The sequence below is a fragment of the Lepidothrix coronata genome, unplaced genomic scaffold, assembly GCF_001604755.1.
Source record: "Lepidothrix coronata isolate B3197 unplaced genomic scaffold, Lepidothrix_coronata-1.0 Scaffold188, whole genome shotgun sequence".
In the NCBI taxonomy this organism is placed as follows: domain Eukaryota; kingdom Metazoa; phylum Chordata; class Aves; order Passeriformes; family Pipridae; genus Lepidothrix; species Lepidothrix coronata.
This window is the reverse complement of record NW_016690368.1, coordinates 1266093-1287340: the sequence shown is the minus strand read 5'-3', so window position 1 is coordinate 1287340 and position 21248 is coordinate 1266093. Positions and strand designations below refer to the sequence as shown.

Genomic DNA, 21248 nt, shown 5'->3' with positions numbered 1-21248 from the left:
TGCTTGGCAGGACCCTCACCACTGAGAAGACCAGAAGAAGACCCATGGAACACCGATGGGTTCCATGGAGTGGTTATACATTTTCTATTTAATCTTTCTCACTCTCTTTCTTCCCCACCCCTCCTTTCTCCTACTTCTTTCTATCTCTTTCTCTCTGCTTCACATTTACTGTTAAATCAAATCCATACTATTGACTTCGGCATATGGTCTCGTTTGCACCTTAATTCAGAGGTGCAAATGGCAGAGGCATTTCTAGTAACTTTAATAACCAGATCTCAACAGACCCATGGCAAACACCCCTGGGTCCCTACAGGCACTTCTCTTCTGGCAGGGAGTGCTGAGTGTGCAGAGCCCCAGCAATGCACTGAGCTCCTGCCCCCTGAAGGCAGAGGAGATGAACCCCGAGGCAGCACAAGGAGCTGTGCCCAGCCTGCCACGCTGTGCCACAACTGCTCCCTCCGGGCACAGGCTGAGCATCTGCCCAGTGCCATCCCCGTGGCACAGGCCTGAGGCGAGCAGGCACATGCTGTGCCACAGCCTGCAGCCCGAGCTGCTGGCAGCAGCAATAACCCCTCTGTCCTGATCTCCCTCCACTCTTCCCCCTCAGTGTTGCAGGCGATCAAAAATGGGCAACAAACGAGCAGCCAGCATTTGTGCTTGAGACGGATTTAAAAAGGTTAAAGCAAAACAGATCAGAATGGCCTTTTTTCTACAGCCTTTTCCCCAAAGTAACACGTTGGCCCTAAGGTAAAAATCAATGTTCAAAGCCTGTACCAATTTTCAGAGAGGTAAATGCTGTATTTAACACTTTGTGTCCTCGGTGTGTGTGAGGCGGTGCCAATGGTTCCCAGTTAATGCCTTTGCACTGGTGATGTGGCCCCACAGTTTGGGGAGAGAAAGACCTAAACCAGGCACCTGAGAGGACTCACTTCACAGGGGTTCACACTGATGGCTTTAGAGGATGCCCACACTCTGGGTTTGTCACCCATGTCTCCCCAGGACAGATGCAGAGGGGTGCCTGGGAACTGGGCTTCCGTGCCAAATCAAGACAGCACATTCCCAAAGATGTGCCAAGCACGTGCTGCCCAGCCCCCACATCCCAGTGGAGGAGCTGCACTGGGACCAGCACAGTGCTGGGACATCGCTGAAACCAAGCACCTACTAGTTTTGATAACCTTCTCATGTCTTTACACTCAGCAAAACAGGCAGCACATCACTCAGGTTTGTGAGGAAAAGATCAGGTTTGTCTGCAGGAGCCTCTCAGAGTTTGCCAAAGGTCAGTGGGGGATGTGAGGCTCGCAGTGGGACCACAGTGGTTTGTTCAATTCACAGACATCGTTCGTATGGGTGCAACCAGAAACTCCTTCAGCATCTCCTGCCTGTCCCTGCCCACAGCCCTGCCCGCTCACCCCAGGAGCTGAGGCTGCACAGGACCATCAATGTTGGCTCTGAGCCGGCAGGTCATGATACCCCAGCAGAGGATGAGAGATGCCAACAAGGCTTCTCATTAGCCCACAGCAGTTTAATTACTCATTGCCTGGATGTCTCCTCAGAAAGAGGACAAGGGGTATGGATTCTTGCTGCTTCTAAGCAAATGCCAGGAGTCTAAATTTTCAGACATTTCCCTGATTACAGCAGCCTGAGGTGCCAGGGGAAGGCAGGCAGCAGAGAGCAGGTTCAGGTGCCTTGCTGAGCCTCCCTCTCTGCAGTGATCCCAGCAGTGATCCCAGCAGTGATCCCTGCAGTGATCCCTGCAGTGATCCCTGCAGTGATCCCTGCAGTGATCCCTGCAGTGATCCCTGCAGTGATCCCAGCAGTGATCCCAGCAGTGATCCCTGCCTCCTGTCCCGGCTGAGCTGCCGCTGCTCCTCCTGCCGGCACCGGCTCCTTCCACACAGAAACTCAGGGCTGATCAAACCTGAGGCAATAAACGATTCCCTCGCCCACAAACACCTTTCCTGGTCAGCCAAGCATTTTCTGAGCTAAACGGTCTTTTTTCTTTCTTGATTGATCCCAAGGACGATAATTGTATTTGCCGTGATAAAAAGTTAAATTGCATAAAATTAATATTGATCCAAATTAAACCATTTGTCTCCTTTCCCTTTCCAGCGCCACAAACACAATTATTGCTTTGGCTGTTACAAATCCAATATGATCACAAGTTGAAATTGCAGCTTGTTTTCTGCTCTTTGCTCCCCCTCCCCAGCTCCCTTCTCTTGCAGGGGAGAAGGCAGCACCTGAGTCAGCACCTCTTGGGTCTTCCCGAGCACTGGGATGCCTCTTGAGCACTGGGATGCCTCTCTGGCCCTGGCTGGGCTGTGGCTCGTGCTCCAGCCTCAGACTGAGGTTCCCTTTTGGGAGGGTCCACAGTGGACAAGGAAGGGAGGAGACACCCCATCAAGAGACTACAGAGCCGGTTCCCTCCCTCTTGCTTTCTCTTCCCCCTCCACCACCTTCTCATGGTGATAATTGGAAAGGAAGGAAGGAGCTATAAATACCTCTGGAAATTAAAAGGAGCGTGTATAGTCTTGGCAGAGAGGGAAAATATCCGGAGGGTCCCGGCTGCTCTCCCCTACACCTATTGGCAAGTGTTTACTTTGAAATTTTTCATTTTTCTCCTCTGGGAGTACAGGCAAAACAATATTTGACAGCCCAGGAAAACTGCAGTTTCTATGGAGCCAGGGATGAAGATCTGTTTCGGAGTAAAGCAGGCACAGGAAAGCTGGGTCTTAAAAACGAGAGAGTTGCAGCAGTGGGATGTGGGAAAAGATGTCCCCACTGCTTGCAGTGAGCCTCAGAGCAGGAATACAGCAACCAAACCACTCCCAGAGCTGATGAATGGAGCCAAGTCCTGAATGTCCACCTGCACGCCTGCCCCTGTGCACAACACCAGAATTCCCAGCATCTCCAGCACCACACAGAATCCCCATGGCACTGGCCATAAAAACCCATCTGGTTTCCTTCTACATCCCCAGAAGCAGCTCAAGGCAGCAACTTCCACATCAAAACCTCTCCACAGGCCAGGGAGCTGCCAGTGAGCAGCTCTGGGATGTTGCTGCTGGAACTGGGGCTTGCCCAGGGCACGGAGTGAAGCAGAAGGAAACCCAGGCTTACCTGGGTAGGAAACACATATTTTCCCTGCATCTGGGCTTGTTCCAGAGCAAGTCCCTGGGTGCAGAGCTGCTTGCCAGGCCCACACCCCAGCCTGGGAAGCAGGAGAAGTTCATGGGACTGGAGAGATTTCAAAGCAAAGCTCAGGGAAGCAGGGCTATTCCCTCAGAGCCATTCCAAACAAGCTCCAGTGCCAAACAGGTTTATTCTGTAAACTTCACAGGTGCAGAGCAGTTACTGAAACCACTCTCACTGGGCAGGTTTGGGGTTTAGCTGCCCTGTACAACTCCAAGCAGACATTCCAGGTGAGCAGCTGGGGCCAAGATCTGGCAGAGCTCAGCCCAGAGCATCGCGTGGGATGGGGGGAAGCTCCCAGCTGTGACCTGCAGCTCCTGGTGTGACAGCTTTAATGGGACTGTGGGGGAAGGAAAGGACCAAAGGGAAAGGAAAAGGTGTTTGTGCATTCAGCTCAAACCTGGCTTGTTCTCCTGCCACGTTCAGCTGAGCTTTACGGTGCTTAATTTAAAGTGCAGTTCTGTGCGGGAAACTCGTAAAACAACACGATCCATATTTATTATCTCTTGATGATTCCAAGTGAAATATCCCCATTTCGTGAGATTAAGGGAAGGGAGAAGAGGCTGGCTCTGCCAGCAGATCGCACACGGGTCTGCAGACTGCCCTGCTCACCACCCTGCTCGGCCACCTGTGCAAGCAAGAGACTGCGGGAGACACTGCCCTTGCCAACATTTGCCTCCTGCTCCTGCCCCTCATCTCCCACTCTTTCCCCTCCAGGAAAACACAAACCAGCACCTCACAAAGCCTTGGAGAAAGCCTTTTGAGCTGTTAGGTAGAGCCCAGCAGCCTAATCTGTCCTTGTCCCTGGGAACACACTGTGAGCAGCTCCCCCAGCCCTCCCTGCACCTCGCAGCCGCTCTCCAGCCGAGCTCCGCTCCTGTCTATTCTCCGATGCCTTGTTGTCCTCCAAAGTGAACATGAATTGCTGCCAGCTCAAATTAGCATCTTCCCACACTCGACCAGCTGAGCTGCTGAAGGAGAAGGAGTCAGGATCTTCCAGCCTTTAGAGTTTGTTCAACTTGTTACACACCACGCGAACCCCAAATAGGTGAGAAAGAGTCTGGAAATTGGGTGTCTCCATCTTCTCTTAGATGGGAAACAAGCTCTTCCTGGAGAAGCCATGGAGCAAACCTCTAGCACAGGGGTCTCAGGCAAGGCTCTGAGGAGATTAAACTTTGTACACAAGACAGAGAAGAAGCAGCAGCCACTGCAGTGAGCCAAAGGTCCTGAGCGCAGGGTTTCAGCAGGAGATGCTGAGGATGGTTATAAAACTGCAAAGCAACCAACCCAACCAACCTACAGTAACAAACCAGCCCCACAAACACCTCAGAGATCAGTAACTGGTCACAGCAGCAGTCCCTGGAAATGCCTTGTGCAGGAGCTGAGGAAGAGGGGAATCCCTATTCCATTTCTTCAGAAACACAGATAACTCCAGCAATTGCACTGGATGAGGAAAACTTTCATCAGGAGCATTGATTATTTGATTGGGTGTGGTTGATTGTCCAGGCTTGGTGTCAAACTGACACACGATATTCCTTTGGAATGGCACTCAGCTGCCAACAAAGGGAACAGGAGCCAGAAAAAAATCCTAGCTCAATCCAGATACTTTTGCCCAGTTATTTCTGATTGTCCTCCTGATCTGCCTACAAACCTTGTGGAGGAGGATGAGCTTTTTATTGACCAGATAGCTGTGCCTATAATCTCTCTGGAAACGCACATTAAAGGAATTTTAAAATCGAGATTATCTCTGTGAGTAGTCCTTAATGACTCTTTCACAGCTGTTACAATGCTTATGTAAATATTGCCAGGGAATATTTAAGGCTCTGTTAAAGAGAAATTTACTGTGCTGTCCATAAAACACTGAATCTCTCCATAAATCCCACTGCACAGGTTGGCTGTCTGGAACACAACCACTGCCTCCCTGCCTAGCTCAGCGTCGGGATCCTTCCCTCCACAGCCTCTATGTGGTTGTGGACAGGATAAGGCTCTGGAAGCAACCACCAACCAACTCTGGCAACTTTAGAACCAAACTGTAGGAATACTGTCCAAGTAGGGGGAAAAAGTTAAACTAGAAAGATGTAAGGAAATGTGATTGAATTCAGTATAAATTAATATTGCAGGCTGGGAGCAATACACGTGTACATATGCACGACTGCCATCAGCTCTTTTGTTCAAAAGCTGGAGGAGCATGAAAACAAACACATCTCCCAACCAAGCTCAAACCTGCCAGAAGTAGCTGAGACATGAGAAGAGGCTTTGGCATTTCTCTGGGCTCATGAAGAGAAAGCCAAATGAATTCAGATTCATCTGCACTTGAAAAGCCACTTCTCTGCAGGATGGGAGCAGCAGATGGATGGAGAACAGGAGCACCACGACTTCCAGAGCAGCTCCCACCCCCCAGCATCACAGTGCCCGGGGCAGGAGCAGGAACTGAAGGAGGAGCCGAGTGACAGAACTATCCCAGCTTTCCCACTGACACTCTGAAAGATCATTACAAGAACCTGAACAAGAAACAGCACGAGATGAGCTTCTCCAAACCAGGCAGGCCTTTCCTTCCCCCATCCACTACCAGGTCTGAGTCTGCCCCACACACCTGCACTGCCTGTGCCAGCACCTCCTGGCCTGAACCTCTGGCTACACACACCTGAGAGCTTAGAGGGGAGGAAACCAAAGATCACAACTAGCAGAACGTTTTTTAAAAAATTATTATTATTGAACCTTTACAAGCAAATATAGCATCAGGATCCTAGGAAGATTTAATGGAAAAAAATTAATTTTCCTAAACTAATGAAGTACTTGAGCTCCAGGGCAACAACTGCTAATGGTGCTTCTATCTCAGCTGAAGAGGCAAAAAAACTGTGTTTAATAGTAATTTTAAATATAGATTTGAGGATCTTTCCCATAAATCATGAAGTCAGATAAGGACTTTGCATAATAACTTGTCAGATTACATAAACAAAACTGATTTCAAAGGCTTTAAAAAACACTTCTATTCCATTTGCAAGGCTGCATGCTTGCAAGGAGACTTCACACCTGCGTGAGCCACCAGCCACTTAACCCTTCACCTGCAGTAACCCTTCCTGTATAATGGCACCAAACCTGGTCATCCCACAGGCTTTAAAGAAGAATTTAAACTGTATGATTTTTTTCTAGGGAGGGATCCTGGCAGGTTTGCTCCGAAAAAAGAGCTGCTTCCCATGCAGGCTGGGAGCAGGAGTGATGGGCACGTGCGAGGAGCCAGAGGGGACCCGCAGTGACAGTGGCCCGGCCACGTGCCAGGAGATGCCGGGGTCAAATGTGGCCAAGACCTCAGCTGATGGCTCAGGGCTGTTTCCCCCCAGGTTTCCAGCCCCAGCAGTCTCCCAGTACTTGCTCACAGGAGCACCCTCCCTCCATCACGAGCCCTGCACATCAGGGAAATGTGCATCCCTGAGTTTTACCCCCCGTGTGCCACCCTGAGACCTCAGCCTGGCTGAGCTGTTACTGTGAAGGTAAATAACAACCCGTGCTGTTCCACTCCTTTACAGCAGGTGTTATTTTAATGCTTCCCTCCTTGAATTCCTCTTTCCCTGAGGACCACAACATTGCAGGCTGCCACATTACTGCCATGGAACCCCCCCACTGGTGCAGTGGGCTCAGCATCTCCAGGGCTTTCACCAAGGGAGCAAACACCCGCCTCTCTGAGACACTCAAAACATCAAGGTGATCATTAACATCCTCCCCAAACCTCTGCTCTATCAGACTTCAATAGAGGGATGCCAGGGAGGAAAAATCCTCATTAACAAAACCTGGATTAGCACTTTGGGGTCTGTGGACAAGAACTGGGGGACCTGTACCATGAGCCCACCAAACCAACCAACTTCTGGCCTTGGACAACCCCTAAATCCCTGCTGCCAGGGCAGCACCCATCCTCACCTTGGGGGCCCATCAATAACTGGTTGTGCTTAATTGAACATTCCCCTGAGGGAATGCCTGGGTTGGGCCAGTGGCTCATGCTGAACCCTCTGTCCCTGGAGCTCTGAGCCCATGCATGGAGGGAGTGGGGCCAGCAGGACCATCTCTGGGTGCCAGTGGGAACTGGGGCTCCTCGGGGAGCCCGAAGCCTTTCCCTTCTCCAGAACAAGCAGAGGGAGTGAACGTCTCCATCCCGAATACCTCGCCCTTTTCAGTGCTTTATAAACTTTTTATCCAACTGTAAAAGTTCTAATTATCTGAGGTAACTAACCAACATTGCATGAACCCAAACCAAGACTATTAGAGTCAAGTAGATAATTAAAAATTTCTGCTGTGCCAGTTCCTTCCTCCTTACATAAGTTACTGTGCAGGAGCAGCCCCACAGCTGAGACCCCAGTTTGGTGATCCCGACTGCAGTAAATGCCAGGACCTGGAGGAACGAGTCACACCCTGCCCTTGCCCCCACGGCAGCAGCACTGGCTCTCCCAGCCAGCATTCCCAGCTTTCCCAGTCAGCATTCCCTGCTCTCTCCATCTGCACTTGCTTTGGAGAGCCCCAAGCACTGCCAGAGTGGGAGCCCCGGGCTGCAGCCCAGGAGCAGGCTCAGCTGCCAGAGATGGGGCCACCATCAGAGCAAAGCACATCTTCAGGTCGCTCCTCCTCAGAATTCACCCTGGGAAACATTCTCCTAGAAGGAGCCAGCAGCAGCTGGAGATTGACAGATTAGAAAACCACAAAGAGAAGAGAGACCACAGCAGGGAGAAGCCAAGGCTCCCATTTTCCCTGGGCTGCCCCGGGTGCTGGGACCACAGTGTTTGCATCCCACTGACCGTCAGGAAACTTTTGCAGCTCCTCAAACCACACCAGAAAACCCCATATTCCTCCAAATGACTCACCTGCCTCCACACTGCATCAGACATCAAGTTGGTCTCATAGCAACTGCCAGATTAGCACATCTCCCTAAGCCAGGCTTATCATCATGAGCGGGAGGGCTGGAGGGGAACGTGTGTGATGCCAGTCAGAAAACAGAAGCAATTTCCCTCAGATGCCACATACCTGCCAGGGATGAGCTGCCACCAGGGTCCCAGGAGAGACGAACAAGAGCTGAGCCACAGGCAGCACTGCTTTCTTGCCTGGCTCTTAAATAACCTCTCCCCCAGGCCAATCAAGGCTGGGAGGCTCCCACCCCATGGGCAGCTGCCTTCCTACACACCTGCTTGTGAAAGGGGCTGATTTTCAAAGCTCTGCTTTGGGTGAGCCACGTCTGGCTGTAGCTGTGTTTGGCTGCCAGTTTTCCAGGCAAGGATTGTCTTTCTCCATGGACCAAGTGGTGTGTCAGGTCCCAGCAGCCATGGAAAGCCTTTCCTAGCAGGTGTGACAGACAGGTTCTTGTCCATCCTGCTGCAGATTTCACCTGACCACACACAGTTGCTCTGTCCAGCTCTGGCAGTGATGCTCAGCCTCTGGCACAGCCACGTGTGCTATGTTCACAATTCCCTTGGCTTCCCACAGCTTGTGTGAGCAGGGGGAGGGTCTGCAGCAGCTCTCTGTGCTTGTGTCCACGCTCCACGTGTGCCTGTGTTTGATGTGGGAGTGCTGACAGTGAGGGTCAGCCCCATTAGGCTGCAAGGAGGGATTTAGAATCACGAAATCACAGATTGGTTTGGGTTGGGAAGGACCTGAAAGCTTATCTTGTTCCAACCCCCTGCCATGGGCAGGGACACCTTCTGCTAGTCCAGGTTACTCCTTTTTCTCCAAGGCTCCTGCTGGAACAGCCCTGGTGTGGGGATGTAAGTGCAGTGGGAGAGGGAGGCCAGCCACAATTAGCACTCCTTGGCTGCAAACACTCGAGGGGACAGGCGCATCCAACACCACCCCAAATCCACTTTAAATCAAAGGCATTTGACTCTCCTAATTTCAAAGAGCTTTCCTGCCTCCCCAGCCCAATGGCTTGGCTTCCCACGCAGAGCCCTAATCCCGCTGCCACCAGGGTGCTGAGTGATGCCCACCCAAGGGTGCCACCAGTTCTGGCCCCTTGGCAGAACCATGGCAAGAGGGGCTGAGTCCAGAGAGCCCTGGGCGGCTCAGACAGTTCCTGTGGCTCTTTGGAAAGGGCAGTGGAAATCCTCTCCTTTGGGTCTCGCTGCTGCTGCTTTGCCCAAACTTCTCCAGCCCCTCCTTCATCTCCAGGTTTTATCCTGCTATCCACAGCGCTGATCAGTGATGCTGAGGAGCGCAGCAGGACCTTGGGACCCTGGGGCAGCCGTGCCCATCAAGCCGCCGCTCCAGGGATTTTGCTCTGGATACAGAGACATCCCAAATGGGAGCGTGTTACAGCTCGTCACAACAGATTATCAGTGGGTGCTTTAAACCCCCGGGGCCATTATCTGTGCCTAATTTTTCGTTCCAGCCCCTAACATTTCAATTTCCCCCTTCACTGATCTCCGGCTTTAATGGCTCTTTCAAACTTCCCCTAAGTTGAGAAGTGCCCATTTGGTACTGTTCCTGCTGCATCCTACTGATGCCTCGTCTCCTTTCTTTCTCCTGCCCCTTTCCCTTTTCTCATCCTTTTCTCCTTGAAAAGAGCCTCTCTGTCCTCACACCCCTGGGAATCGTGGTGCTGACCCTGCTGCTGCCAGGGATGCTGCACTCCTCCTCTCGGCTTCCCCACAGGGGGCTGCTGCTGGACCCCGGGAAGGAATTTCACAGAGCTTGTAAACCTTCCCTTTCCCTTTTCTTTCCTCTCTTCGCAGACTGAGCTGGAGCTGACACTCCGTATGGATCCAGTGGGACTGAGGGAGGTGCTTGGCCACCAACCCACTCCAAATCCATTCAGTGGGTCCCAGCCATGCTCAGTGGGCTCCAGCAGCTCCGGGGGCTCTTGTCCCTCTGCTTTGTCTGCTCAGTCCATGTGCCCAGTGCTCTTGGCCGGCTGCCACCAGCGAGGCTGTGCTGTCCGGTCTCTTCCCAGCCCCCTGGAGATAGGATGCTCCCGGGCTTTGGCAGCTGCTGCCCAGTGTCACTCAGCTGTCACCAGGCTCTGTCCCTGCCAGCATGCTGTCTCCCCGGACAGGGGCTTGCTCGCCCACTCCCAGTGCCCTCAGCACCAAACAGAGCTGTAGTCTTGGGAGAGGGTTTTTTTGGGCTCTTGGCTGCTGCTTCTCCCACCCTGCAGAGTTGTTCCTTGGGCAGAGCCGGCTCTGGGGTGTGTACACAACCCAGCACAGCAGGCACTGCTCTGCCCTCCTCTCTGCCCAGCAAGAGGCGGCCTCATCGCCTTTGGGAGACAATTGTTTGAAGTCAGACAGCACTAAAACCTGTCAACCCTCGGGGAAGAAGTTTTATTGGCACTTTAAATATTAACCCTGGCACCTGGTTTTCAGCTACGTTCTCTGCCAGACTTGGAAAAGCACTGGTGGGACAAGGGACACTGAGCCAGCTCCTGCCTGGGTGACACAGGACACATGGCTGCAGCAAAGCCCCAGCGTGTCTGTGTCTGCCCATGGGGGCCAGGTTTTGAGGGCTCCTGCCCCCAAATCCCCAGGAGAATGCCAGGGAAAATATAGCAGCTCAAAGCACTAGCAGCATCCATGGATGCAGGATGGTTCCCAGATGAGAGGCTCTCAGGGCTGATTGAAAGCAAATTGGTGAATGTGGGGCTTTTCTCTCCCAGGGGCTCCGCATGGCTAACTGCTCCAATGGACAGGTTTATGGACTGTTACATGGATATGGCTCTTCCCATGGCTTCACAGATCCATTTCACAAATGGCACTGGCTGCAATCCACTGCTCTGTGCCGAGCTGGTGGTCGGGATGTTGGTGAAGAGAGAAGGAAAACATGGATGAGAAATAGATAGGGAAAAGCAAATGTGATTTTTATAGCATGAGGGCAGTGTTGGCTGGGCTTTAAGTAGAGAAAGATGTGCTGGTAACTGGAAAGGTGCCTGGGGGAGAACAGCAGCCTGGCTCCTGTACCAGCAGGCGTTCAGGACCCCCAGCTGGCCAGCCCTGGACAACTGTCTGATTGGGCTTGGCTGAGACCAAAGGTGCTGTGTCCCTTGCAGTGCAGCCTGGGCAGGGACTGGTTCTGATCAGCTCAGGTCATGGAGCCTGTGAGGTTGCAGAGAGGAGACTGACAGGAAAGGACTGAGCTGGATCCCACTTTTCAGTCAGGGTTGGCCCCATGTCACCACCACGAGCAGAGCAGTCCTCTGGGTTAGCAGAGAACTCGGAATCACTCGCTGGCAGCCAGAGGCTGAATTTGCTTTGCTCAACTGTGGCTTTTTCTGGGAAACTAAAGCCCCAAGACCATACATGGCCATACCTGTTAGTGCTGTCCATTAGACACATCAGCCAATGTGCTCCCGCCAGTGAATCCCGTGATGTATTCCTAAACACGGTGTTATCGAAGGCCAGAGCAAGTATCAGGCAAAGAAATCAACTGTTCCCTGATGTAAGCCGACTGGAATCAATTGCTGCAGGAGAAAAGCACCGTCAGCCACGTCCGAGCCCTCTGACAGGTCAATAAAACACCTGAGAGGACACGCTCGCCCGCGGAGGTGGACGTGTTTCCCTGGCATCGCTGCTCAAGTGATGCCCTGCTTGGGAAGGGGCCCTGAGCTCTGTGCTCTGGCACTGCTGACCTCGGTGTCAGGTGGCTTCACACCAGGATTTCACCTTGCCCCCGAGTGCCATCAGGGCTTTTGCTCCCACCCCTCCTGTGCTGGTCCTGCTGCAACAGAGACAAGGAGTGGGCTGCCAGGGCACCCACCACCAGCTCCCGCCTCCGTCCTCTGTGCCAGTCACAGCACTTATTCATGCTTGAAAATTTGCAAGAGAAAGATAATAATACCCTCGAGAAAGTCTGTCCCTGTTTTGGCCTGACAGAGAACTAAGATAAATGTCAGTTTTCAGTTAATATCATGCTCGAAGGATAAGCAGGAACAGCGAGGATTTCATTCTGGTACGTTTATTAAACACATACAGACATGTCACTGCTGGCAGAGCTGAACAGGTCCCGCAGTCCTGGGGCTCAGGTCCCATCAGCACCAGAAATGCCTGAGATCAGATCCAACACCAGCCTGGCATTTGAAGCCTGGGAATTGCATCCGCATGTGCTTTCCGAGTCCTCAGAAGATGTTGAGTCCCATCGGGAAGTTGGTCCCAGTACAAGCCACAGGCAGCTGCTGCACTCACCATCCCAGGGGGGAGGCAGAGGAGATCCATGGGCTGATCCCACCGCGGACTGAGCGCACCATGGGCTGTGCCAGTGTGTGCCAGGCAGGTCTCCTCCACTGCAGCATCCTTGGGGCTCTTCCTTGCCAGCCCCTCCTGCCATAAGTTATCTCTGCTGAGAGGCTTTGCTGCCTCAAACTGCTCATTAGCACAAATTGCCTGGCAGTAACAAACTGCTCTCTCAGTGCTCGCTGTTCGTGGGGCGTGTGTGGCTGTGGCCAAGCGTGGAGGGGGAGCCCAGAGCTGGTCCTGCTGCAGGACACTGCGGGGCTGGGGGGGGCAGGTGACCCACGGGCTGCTTCAGCGATGACAACAGTGATAAACCCTCCCAGCAGAACTTACTGATGAATCAATTATTTCCAATTTTAATAAATGGTTTTGTTCAGACACACTTGGGCCATGCCATCTGCCAGGAGCTGGACACACACCAGGGTCTGGTACCCACCCGGGGAGAGGAAAGCAGGGGGTAGGGATGAGCCGATGGCCAGTCCTATCCACCAATGTTCCCTCTGCTCTGCTGCAGAGTCACCCTGCCTGCCACCACAGGCACCCACGTGTGGCCCCATCCCTGTCCCCCAACCCCTCAGGGAGCTAAGGGCACTCAGAGAGGTGCAGAGTGTGGAGATCTTGGCTGTGAGTCCCATCAGCTTGGATGATGTACTTACACTTTTAATAAGAAATAGCATTTGATATAGCACAGTTCCAGCATTTATTGAACTGAAGTGCCTTCCACCGCTTCAATGCAGAGCCCTGAAGCCTGTCCTAGATGATTTAAGAATGATCCATCTGGAAAATGATGCAGACAATTTGTTACATCCAGCCAGAGAGCCATAGAAACCACCATAACAAGCTTAAATGATTTCAGCATCGCTACATCATCCAGCCCCAGCCAGTCTTCCTCAGAGCCACTGCCGAGCTGGGGTCGCCCGTTGTGCACAGCTCCTCTTCCTGAAGCCGATGCTGCTCCTGCAACCCATCCCAGTGCTGGATCCAGGCTCCTAGTAAGGATGTAGGGGATCCCTTTCCATCTTCCTGCTGCTTATCTTACACCCTCCCTCCCCAAATCCCTATTTGCAGCTAAGAAGCTCCAGCCAGCTCACAAACCCTCCCGGTGGGCTCCTCCTGCTGCCGGCAGCACTCTTGCCTGTTGATGGTTAGCACCTCGCCCTGGGTAAATCAGGGCTTCAGTTTTCAAAATAGCATGTTGATTGATGCTTAAAATATCCCCAGCAATTACTTCGCCCCGGTATAATTATAATAATTAAACTTGGATAATGCTTAGTCCTACTTTTTATCAGAACTGTGCGCTGCGGCACCAGTGTGTGGTGTTTTGTTTCCAGCCTCATTTTCCAGCCTCACCCTGTTGAGCAGTGCTGAAGGGACACGAGCTGGCAGCCTCCAGCTGACAAGGGGACAGTCACCCTGTCATGGCACCTCCAGCCCCGGGAACCACTCGTGGCACCGTTTAACCCAGGGCACAGTGTGTGGTGGCCATGCCCTGGCCCTCGGTGCATGGTGGGGTGGGCAGCAGGAGGGGATGCTCCTGGCTCCACGCTGGGGTGATGGGTGCTGGAGGGAGCAGGGATGCTGGTTCTCCTCTTTGGCCGCTCGCCTTGTCGTCCCCCCCAGTCTCTCTCCCACGGCTCAGCACAATATTTCTCCTCTGTGCTCCCAGCAGTGACACTTGGAACAGCTCAGGCTGGTGAGTACGTTTCCGGCTGTGATAAATATCAGGGAAAGGAATGAGATCCCAACACTGTATTTCATGCCCTGAAATCCCACTTGCATCTGGAAATGAAGAGAGTTCTCCGGCTGATATATGCAGCTCTGAGGCCATTCGCATCCTGTTCGCTTGTACACATTGTCACGGTGATTTAAACTGGCAATTTGGCCCTAAATGAAGAGCATCTCACTTTGTCCCTCCCCATTTTCCTATATATTTTCCTGCAGAAGGGAGCTTTTTGAGATTTGGCTGGGCTGGGGCTGGGCAGCATCCCTGGTCCTGGTTTTGTGCTGGTCTGGCAGAGAGAGCTGCAGAGGATCCCAGCACTGCGGAAAAGCTCCTGACGCAGCCTGGGAACGCGAGTGGCAGGTGGCTGTGCTGAGCTCTGTCTTCCCAGGTCATCCCTCTTTAAAGCCAACATGGACACTGAGAAAGGCTTTCCCCCCTTTTTCAGGTCAGATGGTGTTGTGAGGAATGGCAGCTGTGCTGTCCCATGGTGGTCTGGGGAAGGGGGACGCTGTGAGCGCACAAGGGGCTATGGGAGCTGTCCCTACTGCCTGGCATGAGCCCTCCTCGTGCTGCCCGGTGCCCACGTCTGTCCATCTGTCCATCGAGCAGCTTGTGGCTGCACAGCTGCAGGGCCAGCTCAATTGTGAACCATCATCACCTGTGTCACACCCAACGTGCAAACCAGAGACATCACTTAACAGGGACCTGCTCACAGCCAGGACTCCTCAGGTAAAAGAGGTAACTGGGTGAAGTGATTCCATAGCAGAGCTGTTTGTTTAAAACATCATTAGTGACACTTAATTAATTCCCCCTGAGCCCTAGGGGTGCTGGGTAAGCCTCGGGACCCATCACCCTCCTGCCAGTGCTGCAGGGTGCAGAGGTGGGGGCTTCAAGGGGACCCGAGGGGATGTACAAGACCCTCTTCCCAGGATGAAGGCAGGGCCATTTCTCAGCCTCTCACCCAAGGGTTGCACAGCTGGGGACAGGGGGATTTCCCCAGGGAAGCACGTGGACTCCTTGCTGATGGGTCAGTCCCTCTAGACCCCAAACCAACCCCGTCCCCTCCCCAGGAACCGCAGCCACGCGCGGACGAACCCAGTCACCACCGGCTGCGCGGTTCTCATATCAGTTTTAATAGCAACATCAGAGTACTAAATATACACAGGGCAAGGGGACAGGGGGGCATTTACAGTGCTTCCAAATACACGGCTTCCACGGACAGAGACAAATTAAAAACCACTCGGGAAGAAAAAGGTCCTTTTGGCATCGCCCCAGCTCATGCCGCGGGCACGCGGAGCGGCCGCGATGCCGAAAGGCGGCAGCGCTTCCACCGGCGCTGGGCTGGCCCGGCACCGCACCCGGACGTGCCGGCTGCCCCTCCCGGTGTGGGATTTTCCCAGGAAAAGAAAGAAGTACTCGGTGATGCAAAACCGGTTACAAAGTAAAACTGTCCTCATGTTAGAAAACGGGTTTTTGGCGAAATAAAAATAAAGTGTAAACTTCGCTGTACATGTCCTATCAAACAAAAAAATAAACCCCTCGGAACCTAAAATAGAAGAATCTGGGTCAGAAATCTGTGCCCTTAGTGTTCATTTTTGTGCAACATATACTTTATTCAAAGTAAATATTTTCTCCACTCTTGACACTATTAAAAATGTACCTACAAATGCTGAGAGTAATTCTTAAAAATGTGTGAGAAGCGTTAGATGAGCTCGGGAGACCAAACCCATGGACTTGGAAATGGCGAGGGATTTCTTGCTGGTTTTGAAAAAATCACTTACAGATTTCATACCTGGTTGAACGAAAATTCCAACCACATTCATCCTGAAATGGGCGGGCTGAGATAGGATAGATATATTTTTGTTCTATTTTATTTTTTAATTTTTTTTTTTATAAAATATATAATATGTGTAGAATATCTACTATTTAACTACCATTTGAGCTGAACTACCTTCCTTTGCAACAAGCTGCCAGTGGAGAAGAGGTAACCTGAAATCCACCCCCGCGCCGGCTCTGCTGTCGCTGTGGTGACCTCGTGGTGGGCTCGGTGCCGATGACCCCACGGAGCACCCACACAGCCCCTCCACGCCACCGCCACCGGCCGCCCTCTCTCCAGCTGGGAAGACAGAGTGAAGGTAAACGATCGGATCTGGAGAGACAGGCGGCCGCCCAGGACTGGCCCTGCCTGGGGTGCCGTGGGGTGATGCTGCCCTGGGGAGACCCCGGCTTACAAAGACCAAGGGACTGAGGATCAAACCCTGCCCACCCTGCCCGGAGGTGCCATGACATGGGAGCTCGGACCTGTAGTCCCAAACCAGCTCAGCTGGTGCAGGACAGAGCCCACTGGTGCCAGTGGTGCCCACGGCTCTGCCCGCAGCCCTTGCCCCTGCCGTCACACCACGTCCTGAGGCTCCTGCTCAGCGTTTGCAAGGGATTTGGAGGGAGGAGAGTCCTGGGTTTGCTGCAGAGCCCAAGGAGAGCCAAGGTCTCCTTGCTGTGGGTGGCTCATCCCACACCACTGCCTCTCTAAGACAGAGCCACATGTGACACACAGACACTCCATGACACCTCTGGGGGACGTGGCAGCCTCTTGGTTGCCATGGTGTGTTTCTCAGGGACAACTGAGGGGCAAAGGAATCTGGAAAATGAACCAAAAAGAAGCAAGCAGCAGTGGGCTGGGGGCTTACAGCAAAGCAAGGAGCAAAACTTTTCTTTTTGCAAGCTTCCAGGACCCCAGGGTGAGATGATGTGCCCAAAATATGACACAGCTCCTGAGGGAGCATGTCCGAGAACATCACGCTTCCCTGCTTTTCCACGGTGGGAAGATCTGATCAACAGACTATGCCATGGAAATGCAACTTTCTGTTTTCATTTCTTTCTTATTTTTTGGCTTTCATCAATAGGAGGGAATGAAACCACCACAGTTCATTTCTCTTCACTGTGCAAGACCTTGGGATGCCTGGGCCCTGCCTTGTACATCACCACATCAGCAGCTCCGGCCATGTCCTTTCTGCTCCTCCTCTCCCTCCTCCCAGCAGCGGCCCCGTGTGCCTGGCACGCATGGGGGGAGGCTTCCTCTGATAAAGTGCAAGTGCTGTTGGTCCTTATAAATAAGGGAAGATTGTGCATCTACTTTTGTTCCCTGGTTCACCGCTCAGCTCTGGGTGACCAGGATGTGTCCTGCTGCAGACTGTGGGGGAAGCTTGGGCAAATCCTGCCCTCTGAAACCTGCTCCTGTCCTTGGGGTCACAATTAGTCACCTTCCTTCTCTCTCTCACACACACACACACACACACACTCCTTCCTCTCCTCTTCCCCACCTCCATAGGGAATTCTCCATGAGCCGGCTGCCTCTCCATCCCCATCCCCACCACCGCTGGCACTGGCGCTGCCCGCAACACCCTGCCATGCCCCGGCTCTGCCTGACAACTTCCCTGCAGGCAGCAGGTTCCATCCATGCAGAAGCAGAACACTGCTTCGAACGCCCTGGAACGAGGGAGCTGAGATATATTTCATGTCCTACTGCTATCATGATTACACCGGAATACCCATGGGAATGAAATAAATAGGAAGATCAATGGGAGAAGCACAAGGGACGTGGCTCCAAGCTGGAGCAGATGGATTACCATGAAGTCACAAAAAGGAGGAGAACCCAACACCTGTGCCAGTGAGGGCAGCTCGCAGGGCCTGCACCACTGACACCAGTGCCACAGGAAAGCCCCAGGACACTGAGATGACCCTGGAGCAGTCGCCCAGACTCCACACTTTCCAAGGGCAGGCACTCCTCCTGTTTTCCCAGGGCAGGGTAAAGCTTTGGGGGGTCACTGCTCTAGCAAAACACTGTCTCCCCTCCTCCCTGGAGGCATCCAGTGGCTTTGGAGAGCTGGATACGAGCCACCCAGGAGACCCCACTCTGCCCAGGGGATGGTTGGCTCAAGTCTGCAGGTAATTGTCAGGGCTGGCAAGGAAGACTTCTGTCCGAGGCAGCATCCAAAAATTCAGGAAAAATAATCCAGACTGTGCAATTCCATGGGAAAAGGACAGAAAAGGACATGGGAACAAGAGACCGCACGCGTGGCTTTGCGCAACACCACAGGGTTCTACTTTTTTTTTTAAATGCACGTTCATTATCATAAAGAAAAGGAGCTGAGTAATTAGTAGGGGAGTAGAAATGTGGATCTGGACAATTCTAAAAAAACACTAGTATTTACCAAGGGCAGTTTACAAAAAGAACTGGAGGACTTTGGTCTGATCTCTGCTGTCGTTCTCACCCACCTAACACCGAAGGGACCCGAGCGAGCCCCATCCTGGTGTCTGATGTGCAGCACAACACAGTAGCACCCAACTCCATGGAAAGACTTGGAGAGAGGGCTTAGGGTCAGCTGGCATCCTAGTCAGCATCCACCACCACCACCCACCCCAGCAGGAGCTGGCCAGGCCATGGGTGTCTTTCTAGAGCAACACACCAAATCGGAACCCGCAGAATTGTGCTTCCCTGGCAAAAAATCCCATTAAACACCACCCAGGACTGTGGACAGCAGACTGTGTCTTCTCTTGCCACAGCAGAGCCAGCCAAGACCAGGAGAGCAAGGGAAGAAGCTCCCTCAATCTCACAGCTATGGGCTGGGGCAGGAGGCAACAAGCTCCTTCCTCTTGTTTCTCAAACAGGGCTGAGCAAACTTTGGTGCTGTGGCCTATTTAGAAGCCATTTTCCAAAAAGACTCCCACATCCCACTGCCAAAATTTGTCTCCTGTGCCAAGAGAGGCCCATCTTTTGGAAGTCCACCCCTAAAACCCACCTTGCCCAGACCCCTCTCATGGGGGGGATCTCAGCTCTGGACATGGGGCAGGCACAAGCTCTCCAGCTTCTTCCTATTGGCCTTGATGATGTATCTGGATACAGAAGCCTGGAAATACCTTCACCACTGCCTTGAGCTGCGTTCCAGATGGTCTTTGGGAAGCTCCTCCCCTGCTCCCTGCCAGCAGTGCAGCCCCGGCCGTCCCCCACCACAGTCACGTCACCACGCTGGAAAAGCATTTCCAAAAAGAACCAAAACTATATATATATATGTATACATACATATATATGTCTATACATACACACACACGTATATATATGTATATATGTCTACCTATATATACACATATAGGCTGACAGACAAGCTGCCAAAGTAGAAAACGTCAGATCACCCGGTTTGCATGATGCGTGTTAAAGAAATGAGACTTTTAGCCCATGACATCTTCTTTAAAAATGAGTATTTAAGATCTTCAAAAATTGCTACAGTACAAAAAGTGTTTGTGTGTGTATATATATATTTTCTCTCTACATATACCATATGTATGTACGCGTATGGACCGGAATGGATGACCCCACCAGAAGAGACGCCCCACTCATCCTCCACGACGCTTCCAGGCGTTGCTGACACGGCTCCTCACAAAGTCTTTGCATCGGTTCATGGCACATAATGGTATTATTGGCACAGGTTCAGAGTCACCGTCCACGGCCGGGCTCCAGGCGCTCAGTCCTTCCCTCTTCGTCCCTCGCCAGTTCCTCCTCCTCCTCCACGGGATTCTTTGCTCACACACCTTCCTTTCTCTCCTCCCAAAACCGTGCTCCTTGACAATGCAGTTACCTATAGGCATGTTCATTTTTATAAAAATATATTTGGCCCATAGAACGCTGCTCTTTGAGTCTCCTACTGGTAAACAGAAATGGTAGGTACAGGTAACCCATTATTTTTTTATATTTTTTACAGGTTCACCAATGGAATCCTGTTGAGGACGAGAAGAAAAAGAAAGATTAAGTCATGACAGGGAATTGCACTGCAATTGGGGGCTTTTCCCTCTTTCGCCCTGGCCGTGGTGGCATCCTGGGGGAGTGGGGAACAGAGGGAGTGGGGTACCAGTGACATCCTCCTCCTCCTCCTCACCAGCTGCCAGTCTGTGTTGGGGACCTGGGAGCACTACTTCTATCTCCTTGTGGCCTTCTCCAGGAAAAGATTTACTCCCAGTGATCCCTGTGTTCTGCAGCTTCTCATACTCAGGCCACGAGCAGTGAGTGCTCTGGCAGACGAGAAGATGATGACAAGCACTAACAAAATTTGCTAAAGTTAAATCTAAAGAATCAATAGGGAATTGGTTAAGCACCAAATCAGAGATCCTACTGAAGTCCTTAAGCTATTTATTTACTGTCTACTGGAAGATGTCTCCGTGTGCAATCTCGGACCCTCAGTACAAAGACAATCACCCCCCATCATTAGTGTGCAGCCACTTGCTCTCTGTGTTGTGCTGTTCCATGCAGTGAAATGTGCTGTAGCTCCGCTGGGTGTGCCTGAGACAGCTGCCAGCAGGTACATACACCCCGTACAGCAGTGCTCAGTACACACATCCCTAATCCACGCTGTGCCCTCTGCCTGGCTGGGATCAGCACTCAGAATGCAGGGTGCTTTTTGTCCCAGGGCTCTTTCTCCAACACTATTTTTAAGCAAGATGCCCAACATACACCATCTCCAAGAACAACCCCGGAGTCTTAATTAGCGAGACAGATTTTCCAGAGTCCTTAATCTCCTGCGCCGGGGCTGTGCTGGGACTGCTGTTATTCCTCCGAAGACAAGCTGGGATTTTTTATGATGACTCATTATCTGTTAATGTTAACACAAACCATTTGCTGTTGTTAGGCAGAACGGGGCCATCACGGCAGCTGCTGCCGTGTTCAAGCCTGGCATTACCACACAATGCTGTCAGCTCTCACCACCTCGTGCCAGGGCAGGGTCAGGCCGATGTCACCAAATCAGCACAGCTGCCAGGTCCCAAATCACCCCCTCCCTGCCATCAGTGCCAAACATCCTGTGGCTCTGGGTGAGCACTGGTTAACGTGTGATGGCAGGAGGTACAATTGGTATTGTATCCCAAATAGCCTCTTTGTGCAAAGTAGGTCAGCGCTTGATCAACCTTACAGATTTTTGTATAATCTCATTCCATGGGGTTTTTCAGTCAAAGAGAGTGGGATTAAGGACAAGAATAATGCGGAATCTCAAACTTCATTTCAGAAAGCCCCAAAGCCAGGATGAAATCAAGCCAAACCAGCCACCCTGCGCTGTGGTGCCTGGCCAAAGCCACTCAAGTCTTCAGCAAACGTCACC

General features: G+C 52.2%; 1 protein-coding gene across 1 annotated transcript in view; it reads right to left on the bottom strand.

Annotated features, from left to right (window-relative positions):
* Positions 1 to 15216: 15216 nt before the first annotated feature.
* AJAP1 (adherens junctions associated protein 1) overlaps positions 15217 to 21248 on the bottom strand; it is a 36152-nt gene continuing 30120 nt past the window's right edge. The window contains exon 6 of the mRNA XM_017831216.1: positions 15217 to 19878. The gene's annotated coding sequence lies outside the window, so the exon portion shown is untranslated. The remainder of the gene's footprint in view (positions 19879 to 21248) is intronic.